Source organism: Mizuhopecten yessoensis, unplaced genomic scaffold, assembly GCF_002113885.1.
Source record: "Mizuhopecten yessoensis strain PY_sf001 unplaced genomic scaffold, ASM211388v2 scaffold11103, whole genome shotgun sequence".
In the NCBI taxonomy this organism is placed as follows: Eukaryota; Metazoa; Mollusca; class Bivalvia; order Pectinida; family Pectinidae; genus Mizuhopecten; species Mizuhopecten yessoensis.
The window spans coordinates 223,545-242,708 of record NW_018408881.1 but is presented as its reverse complement, the minus strand read 5'-3'; the positions used below and the strand labels follow the sequence as shown (position 1 = coordinate 242,708).

General features: G+C 35.1%; 1 protein-coding gene across 1 annotated transcript in view; it reads left to right on the top strand.

Moving 5' to 3' along the window:
- The first annotated feature begins 16,392 nt into the window (after positions 1-16,392).
- Positions 16,393-19,164, top strand: part of LOC110465893 — a 34,801-nt gene continuing 32,029 nt past the window's right edge. Inside the window, exon 1 of the mRNA XM_021522031.1 lies at positions 16,393-16,453. The gene's annotated coding sequence lies outside the window, so the exon portion shown is untranslated. The remainder of the gene's footprint in view (positions 16,454-19,164) is intronic.

Sequence of the window (19,164 nt, the reverse complement as noted above, 5' to 3'; positions counted from 1 at the left end):
TCACGTTTTCTCTCTTTTCCATGTGTGTAAATAGAGCTGTCCAGGGTAAGAAATTTCTATGTTACATCCCATTTCACGTGACGTGACGTCCCAATGGCTCAACAATGACTAGACGTCACGAATTTGGAAAACACCTATGACGCAATACGGAAAAGGCAATGTGATGAGATTAAAACCTTTAACGATCGATAAGTCAAGATCTGACAAAAGGGTCCTTAGGACATAAAAATTGATTTTGTAAGTTTAGTGTCATTTTATAGAGGAAGAAACAAGCAATTGATTTGTGCAAACTTTATTGCTTTTTGTTAAAACTTGACTTCACAGTGGTGTGGCAAACTTTAGAGGCTTTTACGAAAAAAATATGACGTTATCTAGAATGACGTAAAAACGTCATAAATATGACGTCAAAAAAGGTGGTAGTTGATACCACTGACAATGAAGACTGGTAAGGTTTATTACCATCCTGTATTGATTTATTGGAAGTGTCTATTTCCCCTTTGTGTTTTAATATTTTGGTTGAGATTCAACCATTGTGTAAAAATTGTTTATTTGGAAATGAAACACCGGGGCTGTCATTGACTGCACTATGGTAATACAAAGGTCTACATAATTTGTACATATCTGACACTGGACATCCATGACTTTGGCCAAAACAATTTTGTCTCACCCAAGAGTGAGAAAAGCTTCACTGCTGATCTAGTAGTTCAAACATCTAAGTTCACTCAACATAAACACACAAGCATGTACATGTAGATGTAACCCTTACATGTTAGGGATAATCCCGGAGGGGGCCTTGGGGCCATTGACCCCTCAAAACAGAAATTGACCCGTCCATGTTCAGATTTAATTTTAATTTTACATAGAATGGCCTACTGCTCTCAAATTCCAGGATTTTCCTTGCATGTTCTAATTAGACTATTTCAAATATGTTAACTTTTCACAAATAAAACATTAACTATTTTCAACCTTGAAAGTAATTTATGTATTTTTCTCTTTGTGTTTGTTCCAAATTCAATAACAATTATTACTTTTACAGAGATTCTTTAAAAAACAATCATTTAACCTTAATTCACAATTGAATTTTAAAATGTCCACTTTATTTGATGTCACTTGGTGAGTTTTTATACGCCCCTCAAATTTGACTGGAGCATTATGGTATGGCGTCGTCCGTCCGTCCGTCCGTCCGGCGTAAACTTTTGTTTGATTCGACAATTTTTCCAAAAGTGATTGCTCTTTGTTCATTTCAGTATTTTATTTTTTGTCCGGAGATTTTCTCCTACATTTTTTGACGGATTTCTTTGAAACTGATTAGGCTAAATAATCATGATATGTTGTTGGTTTTTCATAGAAAAGAATTTTGATTCGACGATTTTTGCAAAAGTTATTGCCCTTTGTTCATTTCAGTATTTGATTCTTATGTCCGGAGATATTTTCCTACATTTTGTATAGCATGTCGGCTAACTACTCTTAGAATGATGCAGATCTTATTTCAATTTAAGAAAGTATATAACACTATATGGCATTCGACGGGCGTATATTATTCCGCCCCGCGGTACTCTTGTTCTTCCATCACATGAAGACAAGCAGTCTATTCCTCTGTGACATCCAGGTCACCACCAGTCTGGAGTTCAATAGTAGAAAGCTCTTCAGTATCAAAGTACGACATACATTTTTTTGATTTGACATTTATGTGGAAACAAGGTAGGCTATATCCTTTGCCTGAGATGAATATTGGCTCCTTAAAGATAAAACTCAAGCAGGAAAAAGTTAACCTGTATATCCCATCTAATCACATAGTTACTGTAATAAATAACTAATAATTCCCCGGTCTCATAAAGATATTTGCAAACATGTACCTGGAAAGGTTGAGGGGAAATGGAAGTGATGATTTTTTCCGATTCCTGGAATAGCCCTGGAGATAGCTTGAAGAAGCCTTTCCAATCATACTATTGCAATAAGTTTTCCGACATGTTTGACAATAAATTGGCTTGGTTATGTTGGGATGGCTATCTTTAAATCACCGAGGCTGTCTATATCGTACCTCATAATCTTCTTCCTGATCAACCCAAACATGCCATCCACCATGCAGCGAGCACGGTACGGCTTCATAAGATGCAGGTATATTTCCTCATGAAACCTATTTGCCAGATAACTGGTTACCAAGAGGAAAATATGAATTGGATACTTAATTAAGTATCAATACTGAGGATATGGTGGTGATATGTTATTATACTTCTGCTTGTCAATAAGGAGAGCCATCACTAATAAAATCAGATCACCTTGTAAACAGGTAAGTTGATTCTAGGTTATTGTGTTATGCATACTTGGTTCTTGTTTTGCCAGAATATAACAGTGTCCACGTACAAGTGTGAAATCCGAACACAAAGAGCTTATCAACGCGTGTGTGATCACCAGTTAATACAAGGAATATATATCTGCATATATTTTCAGGAAATTTCAAATCGATTTAAGTACAATACATCAGATTATACTGTAGCGTTAAAGAACACAAGATTGAAATCAGTAGTCGATGTTTATTTGCAGAGATAGCATAAAAAAGAAAAACTCACCAAAAATAGCAAAGGATTTGATGGTGTGACTAATTCAATGGCTTTCGATGATTTGACTGCCGATTGTAATGGTTTTACTGGTGGATTCAATGGTTTGACTGTTGGATTTAATCATTTGTGTGTTGAAATCAATAGTTATGTGGCTTAATTAATTGTTGAACTGTTGAATTAAATGGGCTGGCTGTTAGATTAAGTGGTTAAAATGTTGCATTCAAGTGTTCATCTGTAAGTTTAAATGACTTGGCTTTTGGATCCAATGGTAAGGCTGTTGGATTTAATGGTTTGGCTTTTGGATTAATGTTTTGGCTATTGCATTTAGTATATACACTTTTAATTTTAATGTCTTAGATTTTGCATTGACAATTACATTAACTGTTTTGTCTAGTTTGTGCAATACCTACTACATAGTGTGGATTACGTATTCTCTACACAAAGCAACGTTACAAAATGTATATATTTATTTATGGTACTTTCTGTCATTCAACTACTTATAAGATCCCTTTAAGTTACTTTCCGGCATTGAAATACGTATAAGATCCGTTTATGGTACTTTCTGTCATTGAATTACTAATGATATCCGTTTATGGTACTTTCTGTCATTGAGCTATTTATACGATCCGCTTATGATACTTTCTGTCATTCAACAACTTATAAGATCCGTTTGTACAATTTTCTGCCATTGAAGTACTTATAAGATCCTTTTATGGTATTTTCTGTCATTGAAATACGTATAAGATCCGCTTATGGTACTTTCTGTCATTGAGCTACTCTTAAGATCTGTTGACGGTACTTTCTTTCATTAAACTACTTATAAGATCCGTTTCCGGAACTTTCTGTTATTGAACTACTTATAAAACCCGTTTGTGGTACTTTTTGCTACTGAATTATTTATAAAATCTGTTTATGGTACTTTCTGTCATTGAACTACTTATAAGATCCGTTTATGGTACTTTCTGTCATTCAACTACCTATGAGATCCGTTACATTGTATAATGATTGTCGACTCAGAGACAAGTACATACCTTGCGAAAGGTTTTACATATGTGACCTGTTATGTCCCATCATATATGTAATAGAGCATGCATTTCATTGAAATATCGCAGATGTGTGTTCACCTTAACATCATATATACACACGAAACATCCGTCATGTGTCAGCACTTCCTAAAGAGAACGGTGCCATGGAAACGCCGAACAGTTTTAACGATAACGTGGTCGAGTTCGATTCCAATGATGATGACTCGGTCTACGAACTGTCACTTTAAGACGACTTAGTTTAACATTTAATTTGTCTAGCATGGTGACATATGAGCCGTTCACAATTCTAATTCAACATTATTCGCTTTTAGTTAGTATGTCTGTTTAGAAGCTTTCGTCTTTTATTTACGGAAGACGAAATATTAAAATAAATTTATGCATGTATGTATTGCCTATATATACCATTTTAGTATACGTATAGGATTTCGTCACACTTACCCGTGAATCTTTGCCAATACAAACAATTAACGTCACAACAAACTTATTAATATGTCTTATCACTTAACCAAAATAGTAAAACCCCTGTTCACTAAATGCTGTGTTTTAAAGCTTTATTTTAATCCATATATTTATTACCTATAGGTTTTATTTATTGAAGTAATACGTAAGTAGGTCCTTGTCCATCAACGATGGTTGTGTTTCTTCTGGTATATCATTAAAAATCATTTACATTTGCTCTGCTTACTTCCGTTGCAATGTATTGAGAAGGCAAATGTTGTCGTGACACTATAACAACATTTGCTATTAAAAGTCATCAATTTCTTTTGTGACGTCGTCAATTTCATTGTTGTCAGCACTTATTTTGCTGTTGAAAGAACTGTTCGAAATAACTAAAAACATGTAAATATGAATAATGAATAGTTTAGCAAATGTTGTTAAGGTTCTATAACACACATTTATATTGCTGACAAACTTACATAAATCGGAGTTTGTCATCAATGGCAATGTGTGTTATAGGACCATAACAACATTTGCCAAAATATTGATTGCTTGATTATAAACAAACGTCTTCATCTACAATATTTATCACCAATACAAATACCCGTGAATCCTTGCCAACACAACAATAAATCACGTAATCACTGTATATAATACACTTTCTAGTATTCTAGATTACAAAAATGTAAAACACACTGATTTGCAAAATCCTTCGTTGATGACACTGTACTACTTATTCTTCAGTAAATATTGTTTAATCTAATGAAGTTTACGTGTCATAGTAAATTCTTAATATCAAGATTTCCTAATAAATGGATTATGTTGACAGAAGAAGGAAACTTACACTGTAAAGGTTTTCTACAAGAATGGTAATAATCCACACTAAACATAATTTCATCGTGTACCACAACCGGAGTCGTATTAAATTCATGAAATCTTGTTTGAATAATACATCAAAACATCACAACATTTTTTCTATAATTTTGAAATCTATTGAAGACTTCAAGCCAAATGTCACTGTTTTATCATTATTAACACTTGATTTTTTTTAACTTGTTACGTGATTAAGTGAGTGACAAGACAGTTGGTTTGAGCACAAAACCCATGCTTTAGTATGAGAACGGTTTCATGAATACTGACAGGCCGTTCAGTGTCCGTATTGCAAGTGAGACATTTTCACCTTATCTTGAATTTTGGCTAATCCTTAAATGGTATACTGTTTCAGGATGAATCGTATAACCTTAAAAACCGACATCACAAAAAGTGATTACGTCGTGTACCACAATGTTTGGCGCGGTATTTGTAATTCTAACTTCTGATTGGTTGAATGTTGCTTGGCGATGAAATGACTGCGAACTGTTGTTGGTTGTTTTTTTATCAGAAATGAATAAATATTCAATAATTATGAATTTAAAAGTGTTGTCTTATTTTTCAAATCAAATTATAAGGATCAAATTGCTTTTCAGTCAACAATGTGCGATCATTCATTGTATTTTTCCATCAGTACTGGAAAAATTGAATAAGTCATAAATCAAAACGGCTTTTGAGGTTTACCAATACTACATGTATGTTCTATCTTTAGTAAATCCCTTCAATTTGATATTGTTTTTTAGCCATATTGATTGTTTCTTAACATAAAGCAATGATTCTGATGAAACATTTTGACAATTATATATTGTGCTTTAGTTGTTCTTACTATGTTTGTTTATTCCTGATATAGAATTTACACTTCAAAATGTGTGATTTTTAAGGTTTTTCTTGATACCCAAGAGAGCTAAACAGCATTTCCCTTGTGGTTGATTAATAATGTTCCATCTTATTTTCTGTTTCTGTCATGTTGAAAAAAAACAAAAAAAAACAAACCAAGAACAAAAACCGTACATTGACTGAAATATTTCAGGCATATATGATTTATTTTTCTCCAGCAAAGTGTGGACAAGGACCTGATAATTTGTTTCAGCTATTCGTTTATTTGTCAAAAAATTATGAAATTCAGGACATTGCGGGATAATTATCGAGCGCCTCTCATGGTTATATTAATATAATTATCGGTTTCATAGAATTTTAACCGTGATGAGTTTCTTTGCAAAAACAACTCTATTTTGCGAAAACATTTAATGTTGTGCCTATGGAATTGACGTAAAAGCATAACTTTTATGCTGGGGTGAAAAATGATATCTCAAAAATGATAATAAATATATATACATTACCAGGTGAAATATATATTACAATGTAATATTGTCATATATATGTCTCTGTTATATATTACAATGTAATATGTGAAATCTACACATATGTAACGCCCATTATTACAATGTAATATAAATGTCTCTGATATATATTACAATGTAATATACATGTCTCTGATATATTTTACAATGTAATATATATGTCTCTGATATATACTTTAATGTAATATAAATGTCTCTGATATAAATTACAATGTAATATTGCAATACGTATGTCTATGATATATATTACAATGTAATATTGTAATATAAACGTCTCTGATAGAATCCAACGGAAAATGGCCGCAACGTGAAAAAAAATGAATGGCACGTCACTGTAACATGTTTTTTAGAATACTGGTCAAGTCCCCCGATTTTAACCCTCACTTTTGACATTCGAAATAAAGATAATACGAGCAACTTGTTTTTTTTCTTTATTTTTTAGCCTTCGTTTCTGTCGGAACAGCTTAAACTGCGTGTCAGTTTTAAACCAATTATTTTGTTAGATAGGTGATCATTAGAAGAAATATTTTTAGACATTTTAAAGTTTTGTCACGCGTTTTGTCATTCATGCGAGATTCAAAAGGAATACAGGCATGAATGATAATCTATATTTTGGAGACGTGAGTAATAGGCGGCCCTCTACGCGGAAAGTTACTAAGGTGAGGCGGAACTGAAGGTAGGACACCGAAGAGAAGACCTTATTACGGCAAGAAACAAGTAACTATATTTATTTTTGTATAAATATCTCGCTGCAGTGTTAGGCATATTTTGAACTTTTGTAGTAATAGGTCATTTATTGACATTTTGATGTTGGCAACACGCCGAAGAGGGGAAGGGTAGACATTGATATAGGGACGGGTGATTATTGCTACCACCAACAAAAAAGGACTTTTTTGTTTCTTAATTTTGCTTTCTAGAATACTGAAAGCGCATACAACAAGTAAAATGGTGTCGGATCACGTGATTACCGCGTGATTTCACAAGGTCCATTTTCACGGACATCACTGATGCAGACAACGGCCACCATCTGACATCCGACGAACACTACTCAATTTCTAAAAGGTTAACCATTTGGACAAAAACATGATTGTAACCATTTTTGTAGTATAACATGACAAATATGTTAATTTGTAGCACTATAGTTCATTGGTATGACACAGGAAGTCTAGCCTTGATAACATAATATGACACAGTCAGAAAATGGAGGAAGTGAAATTTTACACACCCCATGTAGGTTTGGTAACAGGTAATCTCGGCAATTATTTTTTATTCAAATGACAATTGGTTTTGTTGGCCTAATAGAAAAAGGTTCAGGAATATTTCTTATTGGTGAGAATCACTGTCATTTATTAATCTGTAGCATGTCATTTTCAACCAGAATGAGACAAATGAAAGTAGTTTGCTGAGGATTTATATGGCGAGGGTCCAGTAGTATTGCAGCTGCAATGATGCCAAACTCGGTAAGAGTGCAGAATTAATGTCATAATCAGTCATCGCATCATCAAATATAAAATTAGGGGGGGTTGTTATTTGTTTTATATTATTAATGAGGAAGTCTTGGTTTCTTTGACATGTGTCTACCTGAGAAATGCCGTTTATTCCAAGTTTCTGGTTAATAATTTTACAGCAAATTTGAGGTAAAGATGTTAGAAAGCTGAGTTAGTTGATTCAACATTTATCAATCACATGACTTGTCTTGCTTGTTTTAAGAAAACTTTATTGATTTCTGCTGATTATCATGTGTTATAAAAACATGGTCTAAAGTTTGGGCTCATGTATTTTGTGAGTTAACAGGTAAATGATATGTACAACTGTTCAGTGTTCCTCCAAACAAATCAAATAAGTTAACCTCTCTCACCCACCCCAAGAAGTTTGTTTAGATTGTGTCCCATTTTTCAAAGGCTTTCCTATATGTTAATTTAGACCTGGAGGTAGAGAATCTTGCAATCTACCAGATATAATCAAATCTAAAATACACGAAGAATAATTAAAATAAAATACAATTTATTATACCCAGAATATCAACTGCTTATTTTTATATTTGATCTAAATTGAACTCTCTAGGTTAATTTTAAGTCCAAGAAAGAATTCACAATAAAATATATTTTATAGGCATTTTTTTATCAGGAAGTTTATATTATTATATCAAGTTTATTTTATTAGATTAAATTAATCTCATCTTTATTTATGAAAAGTGTCTGGCACTAGATCATAAACTAGGGAACTTCGATATAATTTCAAAATTGAAGAATGTTTTGTATTTCAGTTCCTTTTCCAAATGAATTATATCACACAGGGGAGCGTATGGTAACAGGACTTTCCCCCCAAAGTTTGAAGCAGATCCCAAGAGAAATATTCAGTTTACTGATACATGTGCTTAAAATTTTGGCTCAAGACTCAAAAACTTGTGCATAAGTATTGCATTAACTCTTTTTAATAATAATATCTAGGATAGATCTATATTTCAGCCCCAAAACCAATATTGTTTTTTGATACAGAACAAATTCTGTTTGAGAAGAAACTGTTTTAAACAGTCTTTTTTAAAATACTGTATATAGCACTGACACTCAATCCATATTGATATAAATTATTTGAAATTTGAATATTTCTATAGTGCATAATTCTATAACCTACAACCTATAGACACATGTCAAATACTACCAGGTACACATTTATATATACAATGGAAGATATTATACATAATAAATGGGCATCACAGTATATACATATATTTTGCTGCACACTTAATTAGCATGTGACATGTCCCTGTAATCCACATATAATTATAGGTAAGTAGTAGGATAATTATTGGAAGCCAATATCAACACATCCAACAAATACAGTACTTTAAAACAAGAGCCCCATGGGTCTAACATGTCACCTGAGTTGTAATACAATTGTTATTTGTTGTTGTGATATGACAAAAACAAATATTGCATATGTATAGCAGGGAATTTTGTCCCTCCCAATGGAGGAATAGGGTTGTGAAATTCACATTTTGACTTAGCACATCAGGATATTTCCATTCATGAGGAGGTTTTCATCACATCTAGAAGTAGACAAATATTGTTTTAGCTATTTTGACTCCATTTGGCTCCGCCCCTCGGCCCTTAGCGTGCGCATGATGATAACCAAGTATGAATTCGTTACTACTGAAAATGGATAAAATATATATTGAAAAGTCTCATTTCCATAAACTATAGCAAAATATCCCCTACCCAGGAGTAGATGGGCGACTATTGAAAAATAAAATACACATAAGATATCCACCTCATATACATCAGGTATACACCTTCTATAGATCAATACACCTTCTATAAATCAAATAGCCACCTTCTCTACTACAAATACAAATCTCCCATATAAAAGGTATACACAACCTATACATCCAGCATCAGCTCCTATAAGCCAGATATCAAATATACATCAAGTATACACCTTCTAAACATCAGGTATATACCTTCTATACATCAGGTAAACACCTTCGGGTCACTCCTATATATCAGTACCAGGTATACTCCTCCCATACTTCAGGTATATACACCTACTATAGATCAGGTATACCCCTCCTATACATCATGTACATACACATCCCATACATCAGGTATACACCTCCTGTGCATCAGGTATACACCTACTATACATCAGGTATATACACCTCTGATACATCAGGTATACACCACCCACAATTCAGGTATATACACCTCCAATACATTAGGTATATACACATCTCATACATCAGGTATATACACCTCCCATACATCAGGTTAGCACCTCCTATATATCAGATAAATACCTAAACATCAGGTATACATATCCTATATATCAGGTATTTACTTCCCATATATACCCAGTATATTATACCTCCTATACATCAGGTAAACACCACCCATACATCAGGTATACACCTCCAGAACATCATGTATACACCTTCTATACACCAGGTATACACCACCGATACATAAGTTATAGACCTCCCATACATCAGGTAATACACCTTCTATATATCAGATTACAACTATGTATCAAGTATCCATGCACATATACATGAGGTATATGTCAGGTCCATATTCTCTGTAGGTAAGGTACCTCATCTTTATAATAGTTGTCTAATTGGTTCATATGGTTTGCATGCACAATAAATATAACATCATGTTGTTTGCTTGTGTTGGAGTTTCCCAATTATGTTCCCTTATTGTGGCCTCTCAAGAAGCAAAGGTGTATTAATAATTATCTCACCTGGAATTTTACTTTTCATTAAAAGTTGTTGAATACCTTTCATCATAAAAGAAATATCAGCTTTGGGATCTCAAAAATGTCCATATTATTACTAAAGGAGGAAGTTCTCAGGGTGGGGTGGGCTCCATTAAGGACTATCTTTGGTATCATGAATGTTTTTCCTCTGCATGCCCAGCAGCATATGGATGGGGTCTTTATTGATTTCATGTAAAACTATAAGTCCCTTGTGTTAGGGCAGGACCCTGGAGCCAATCATGTAAGCATGGAAGTATTCAGATGGTTACAAGGTGGGGGATCTTAATTATCTTTACACCCAAACTTCCTCTATTGGCACCCAAATACTTTGGCCCAGTGACTGCTTTGCCTCAGTTTTTTTCAGACCTGAGATATGCTACAATTTTGGCAGTAATTCAAGAAGAGTAGGTTTTTGAAGTTGAAATGTCTTATTTTCTTCTTTACTGGAAAATATACAATAACGTTCAGATGGCGACTTCCGGTAAAAATGATACCCCCAATGATCACCCCTAAAACATGTCAAATTACTCTGAACACCTTAGTTAAGGCAGAGACGTCTATACGTCTCTGGTTAAGGTTCAAATATAGCGTTAACAAATGTTCAGGGCCCTGTGATATCGTGGTGTTTTTATGCGATACGTTAGTCGGCAGTCACCTGGAAATACTGTTGAATTAGAATACAATAGTGACTTCAGTGATTCTATAGACTAATACACCAATTAATATAATATATAAAGTGACGTGCGGTAACTTTTCCTCGTTACGTCATTTTCCCTATGGATTTTATGTTCATTAACTTTTGGATTATTATAATTTCATTTATTCGGGTTTTTTGTCAAAAAATGATGAAATTCAGCACAAAAGCGGGATAATTATCGAGCGCCTCTCATGGTTATTATATTAATATAATTATCGGTTTCATAGAATTTTAACCGTGATGGGTTTCTTTGCAATTTTTTTTTTTTTTTTTTTTGCGGAAACATTTAATGGTGTGCCTATGGAAGTGACGTAAAAGCATAACTTTTATGCTGGGGTGAAAAATGATATCTCAAAAATTTAGCCACGGATAACTATGATAGTATATATATATGTATACATTACCACGTGAAACACTAGGATATTTATCTAACAGAATGTCAAGCTTTAGAAAAAGTTGATGTCAAACAAAGTCAAAAATGTAAATTAACATAAAATCAGAGACATATTACAATGTAATATACATGTCTCTGATATATTTTACGATGTAATATATATATGTCTCTGATATATATTTTAATGTAATACATATGTCTCTGATATATATTACAATATTTAATATAGTAGATCTGTTCTCCTGGCACTTAGACCAGTGAGTCATAATATTACAACATATCTTTTAGAGGATTTTAAGGCATCAAATTCGGAGAAAAACTTGCGCACTAGACGTGGGTCACGGGCAGGAAAGGGTGCTGTTAGGCGAATACCAAGTGTTATCGGTGTTAAATCAAACGAACCAGTGGTTTTACTCACTTGGGCCTGAAAACTGATAACCTCATCCATTTGGTCACTACAAATGGTCTGTCTGCCTCGCACTCTTTCTTGCAGGGCCAAACTTCGCTTACAGAAGTATCGGGCATCGACACTATTGTGCATTCTCGTAATGATACTTCCACACGGATTCCGACATCATCAGTATCGATCGAGAATTTACATGTCATCAAGCCAACAGAAGTTGGTCACTGTAAGTCAGTTATTCCTCTTAATTTAGTGTCCTTAAACTGTCGCTCAGTGAAGAATAAGTCATTGTCCATCGGGGATTTTGTAACATATCAGAACATTGACATTCTTGCATTGACAGAAACCTGGTTAGGTTCAGATATTGATGACCAGATCCTAGCTGAGCTAATACCAACAGGTTATGAATTCCACCACAATGCTAGACTCGGCAAACGTGGTGGTGGGGTGGCTGTTTTGTTTAAGAAAGGCCTAATTGTGAGACATCTCTCTTCCAGCCATGATGCTGTATACACACACTTTGAGCACATGACTTGTTCTGTCATTGTTGGTGATAAACAATTAAGAATGTGTATCATTTACAGGCCTCCACCATCTAAGCATAATGCTTTCCGAAATACAGTGTTTTTTGATGAATTATCTACCTTTTTAGACCACCAAGTTGTTGTACCACAAGAGATTATTATCACGGGTGATCTGAATTTCCACTTAGACGATCTATCTAATGTTGATGCTCGCCAGTTCTCTGGTCTATTAGATTCCAGGGGTCTGATTCAGCATGTGACAGAAGCTACACACACCCATGGTCACACACTGGATGTGGTCATAACGAGGGAAGATAACTCAGTCATTCATGGAGCTATTTCAGTGATTGATCCATGTCTAAGTGATGTAAAGGGGAACCAATCTGGTGATCATCTTGCTGTCCACACAACACTAAATTGTAGTAAGTCAGCTCGTGCAAGGAAAGAAGTGAGCTTCCGGAAATTCCGCGAAATTTCAATACCAGATTTCAACAATGACATTCAATCTTGTTCCGCCCTTCAATCTACTGAAGGCGAGGTTGATGATCTTGTTGAAGCATACACATTTGGTATAGAAGCCCTTATAGAAAAACACGCACCTCTGCAAACGAAGGTGATAACTGTGAGACCAAATGCCCCGTGGTATAATGAAAATCTCCGCGTGGAAAAACAGAAACGTAGACAAGCAGAGAGACAGTGGCGACGGACCAAATTAATCGTTCACCAACTGATTTATAGAGAGCAATGACGGCTAGTTGGTTCACTGCTCTTTCAGTCAAAGAAGGCTTATTATTCGGAAAAAATCGAAGAATGTGGCAAGGATAAAAGACAACATTTTAGACTCACCAAAAACCTAATGGGACAGAAAGGTGAAATTATCCTACCAAGCTGTAATTCTGAAAAAGACTTAGCAAGCAAGTTCAGTGATTACTTTCTGAATAAAATCAGCTTAATCAGGAAAAGTATTACCGAAGTGAACAACTCTGCTGACATTGACATCTCTGTCATGACTGCTGACATTGCATTTGATGGTGAGCCATTGACAAAGCTCTCCCCAACAACCCAGGACGAGTTGCGCAACATCATCATGACCTCGCAATCGAAGTCCTGTGAGCTTGATCCACTGCCTACAGCCCTATTAAAGCAATGTCTTGAAGCACTGCTTCCTTTGATTACCGCAATCATGAACAAATCATTGGTTGAGTCAAATGTTCCATTATGTCTCAAGAAGGCACATGTCAGACCATTGTTAAAAAAAGCCTGGTATGGACAAGGAGGAGTTGAAAAACTACCGCCCAGTTTTAAATCTGCCTTTTCTGTCTAAGATCTTGGATAAGGTTGTGTCCCGGCGTTTAGAGGTTCATCACCATGCAAACAGTCTCCATGACATCATGCAATAGGCCTACCGCATAGGACACTCTACTGACGGCCCTCCTACGTGTACATAGTGATATAGCTTCTGCATTGGCTAACAAGTGCAGAGCGGTGCTTGTCATGCTGGACTTGTCAGCTGCATTTGACGTCATCGACCATGGCATACTTTATAAACGTCTGGAATACTCTTATGGAGTGACTGATACCGCACTATGCTGGATACAGTGATACCTGAGTGAACGACGACAGTGTGTTGCCATCGGATCTGCCACCTCACATGACAAAGTACTAGATTGCGGGGTTCTTCAAGGGTCGGTGTTAGGACCACGAAAATATTCTATGTACTCCAAACCAATTGGAGAGATTTGTCGTCGCCATAGCCTTCGCTATCATTGCTATGCCGATGACACACACATTTACATGGTCGTAAAACCACAGGACAGTTGGAATACAGCCTCAGAAAATCTGGAAGCTTGTCTGACAGACATCAGTATCTGGTTGAACGCCAACATGATTAAACTTAATCAGGAAAAGACGGAACTAATCGTCTTTTCCCCAAAGTGTCAGCAAACAATGGCTCTCCAGCTCAAGGTTGGTGCCAGGACTATTGAGACTGTTCCAGCTGTTTAAAACCTAGGGGTATACTTTGACAGTTCTCTGAACATGGAGAAACAAGTGAACGCTATTGCCAAATCCTGTTACTACAAGATCAGGAACATCGGCTGTATTCGGCAGTTTCTAAGTGCAGATGCATGCAAGATTTTGTTGCATTCACTTGTTACCTCTCGGTTGGATTATGGTAACGCCCTGCTCTGTGGTATATCTGACAAACTAACTAGTCGTCTGCAGAGGGTCCAGAACACTGCAGCACGGCTAGTTACAGTTACTCGAAAGACAGAGCACATCACACCTGCTCTTTATTCGTTGCACTGGTTACCTGAACGATACAGGTCGCAGTACAAAATTCTGGTATACACAAACAAGGCACTGAATGGAACAGCTCCTCAGTACCTACAGGAGCTTGTTACCCTGTTTCAGCCGTCAAGATCACTGCGGTCGGAGTCAGAATCTTTGTTGTGTGTCCCAAAATCTCGTACTGTGACCTACGGAAACAGATGCTTTGGGAGGGTTTCGGCTACGTTGTGGAATAGCTTACCATCTGCTATTAGGAAGTCAAATACCCTGGCCAAGTTCAAGAGGGACATAAAAACTCACCTCTTCACGTCTGCATTTTAGAATCTTTGCAAAGCCGTAATGTTAATACTACCCTTTTATTTGTTCAATTATGTGCACATTGCTTGTTAAATGTATGAAAGTGGTTGCAAGCCTTTGTTGTTTGTTTTCACAATTATAACCATACTATTATCCATATGTTGTAAAGCGCCTTAGAGTAATTTTACAAATTATGTAGAGCGCTATATAAATGTTGTATATTATTATTATTATTATTATTATTATTACAATGTAATATGTGACATCTACACATATGTAACCCCCATTATTACAATGTAATATATATGTTTCTGATATATATTACAATGTAATATTGTAATATATACGTCTCTGATAGAAACAAACGGAAAAGTGACGCAACGTTGAAAAAAAAATGGCACGTCACTGTAACATGTTTTTTAGAATACTGGTCAAGTCCCCCGATTTTAACCCTCACTTTTGACATTCGAAATAAAGATAATACGAGCAACTTGGGTTTTTTCTTTATTTTTAGCTTTCGTTTCAGTCTGAACAGCTTAAAATACATGTAACGTTATGTCGGATTTCATCCAATTATTTTGTTAGATAGGTGGTCAATAAAAGAATTATTTTTAGACATTTTAAAGTTTTGTCATGCGGTTTGTCATTCATGCGAGATTTAAAAGGAATACAAGCATGAATGATAATCTATATTTAAAACTCTACAGTGAATCCCTAATCGTTACATTGGTGTCATTGTGTATTAGCTCACAATATTAGAGTGGTTCCCCTTCTAGAGACATGAGCAATAGGCGGCGCTCTACCGGAACTTACTAAGGTGAGGCCGAACTGACAGGTAGGACACTGAAGAGAAGACTTTATACCGGCCAGAAACAAGTAAGTATATTTATTTTTGTATAAATATCAAGCTGTAGTGTTAGACATGTTTTGTACTTTTGTAGTAATAGGTCATTTATTGACATTTTGATGTTGGAAACACGCCGAAGAGGGGAAGGGTAGACATTGATATAGGGACGGGTGATTATTGCTACCACCCAACAAAAAAGGATTTTTTTCTGAATTTTGCTTATAGTTAATATCAATATTAATATCATAACAGCAACTGAACTTTTAATTGTACTTGTGAATGACTCCCATTGACTTTCATTAAATTCATAGAATTTTCTAGAATACTGAAAGCACATGTGCATACAACAAGTAAAATGGTGTCGGATCACGTGATTACCGCGTGATTTCACGAAGTCCATTTTCACGGAAATCACTGATGCAGACAACGGCGACCATCTGACATCCGACAAACACTTCTCAATTTCTAAAAGGTTTGGCATTTGACAAATACATTAGTGTAACCCTTTTTTGTAGTATAACATGACAAATACGATAATTTGTAGCACTATAGGTCATTGGTATGACACAGGAAGTCAAGCCATGATGACATAGTCAGAAAATGGAGGATGTGAATTTTACACATACCATTGTAGGTTTGGTAACAGGTAATCTGGGCAATAATTATTTATTCAAATGTCAATTGGTTTTGTTTGCCTTAAAGAAAAAGGTTCAGACATAGTTCTTATTGGTGAGAATCAATGTCATTTATTAGTCTGTAGCACGTCATTTTCAACCAGAATGAGACAAATGAAAGTAGTTTGCCGAGAATTTATATGGAGAGGGTCCAGTAGTATTGCAGCTGCAAATTGCTAATGATGCCAAACTCGGTAAGAGTGCAGAATTATTGTCATAATCAGTCATCACATCATATAAAGTTAGATTTTAACTTTCATCTAGATTTATGTTCTTTTTCGTACACAGCCTCGTTGAAGAATTCTAGTTTGATTTGATTTGGGGAGGGGGTTGTTATTTTTTTTATATTATTAATGAGGTTCTTTGACAAGTGTCTACCTGAGGTATGCCATTTATTCCAAGTTTCTGGTTGACAGTTTTACAGCAAATTTGAGGTAAAGATGTCTGAAAGCTGAGTTAGTTGATTAAACATTTATCATTCACATCAATTGTCTTGCTTTTTGTAAGCAAACTTTATTGATTTCTGCTGATTATCCTGTGTTTTAAATACATGGTTGAAAGGTTGTGCTCATGTATTTTGTGAGTTAACAGGTAAAAGATATGTACAACTGTTCAGTGTTCTTCCAAACAATTAAATTAGTTAACCTCCCCTTACCCACCCCAAGTAGTTTGTTTAGATTTGTCCCATTTTTCAAAGGCTGTCCTATATGTCAATTTAGACCTGGTGGTAAAGAATCTTGCAATCTACCAGATATAATCAAATCTTAAATATATGAAGAATATTTAAAATGAAATACAATTAATTATACCCAGAATATCAACTGCTTATTTTTATATTTGATCTAACTTGACCTCTCTAGGTTAATTTTAAGTCCAAGAAAGAATTCACAATAAAATATATTTTATAGGCAATTTTTTATCTGGAAGTACATATCACCATAGCAAGGTTATTTTATTAGATTAAATTAATCTCATCTTTATTTATGAAAAGTGTTTGGCACTAGATAAAAGAATGTCTTGTTTTTCAGTTCCTTTTCCAAATGAATTATATCACACAGGGGAGCAAATGGTAACTGGACTTTTCCCCAAAGGTTGAAGCAGATTCCAAAGGAAATATTCAGTTTACTGATACATGTGCTTAAAATTTTGGCTCAAGACTCAAAAACTTGTGGATAAGTATTGCATAACTCTTTTTAATAATAATATCTAGGATAGATCTATAGTTCAGCCCCAAACCAATATATATTTTTTGATACAGAACAAATTCTGTTTGAGAAGAAACTGTTTTAAACAGTCTTTTTTTTAAAATACTGTATATAGCACCAGCACTCAATCCATATTGAAATGAATTATTTGAAATTTAAATATTTCTATAGTGCATAATTCTATAACCTACAACCTATAGACACATGTCTAATACTACTAGGTACACATTTATATATACAATGGAAGATATTATATATAATAAATGGGCATCACAGTATACATATATTTTGCTGCACACTTAATTAGCATGTGACATGTCCCTGTAACCCACAAATAATTATAGGTAAGTAGTGGGATTATTATTGGAAGCCAATATCAACACATCCAACTAATTCAGTACTTTAAAACAAGAACCCATGGGCCTAACAGGTCACCTGAGTTGTAATACAATTGTTATTTGTTGTTGTGAAATGACAAAAACAAATATTAGATATGTATAACAGGGAATTCGTCCCTCCCCAGGGAGGAATAGGGTTGTGAAATTCACATTTTGACTTAGCACATCAGGATATTTCCATCCATGAGGAGGTTTTCATCATATCTAGAAGTAGACAAATATTGTTTTAGCTATTTTGACCCCTTTTGGCTCCGCCCCTCGGCCCTTAGCGTGCGCATGATGACAACTTCAACCAAGTATGAATTGATTACTACTGAAAATGGATAAAATCAAATTGAAAAGTCTCATTTCCATAAACTATAGCAAAATATCCCTTACCAAGGAGGAGATGGGCGACAACTGATAAAACAAAAGTAAACACCTTCTATAAATCAAAGCACCTTCTATAAATTAAATCTCCACCTTCTCTACTACAAATATAAATCTCCCATACACAAGGTATACACAACCTATACATCCAGCATTGACTCCTATAAGTCAGATATCAACTATACACAACTAAACATCAGGTATATACCTTCTATACATCAGGTAAACACCTCCGGGTCACTCCCATACATCAGGTACCTGGTTTACTCCTCCCATACATCAGGTATATATACCTCCTATAGATCAGGTCTATATACCTCCCATACATCAGGTATACACCTCCCATACATCCGGTATAAAAACCTTCCATGCATCAAGAATATATACCTCCTATAGATCAGGTCTCTACACCTCCCATACATCAGGTATACACCTCCCATATATCAGGTAGATCAGGCATTCACCTCAGATACATCGGGTATATACACCTCCCATACATCAGGTAAACACCTCCTGTACATAAGGTATACACCTCCC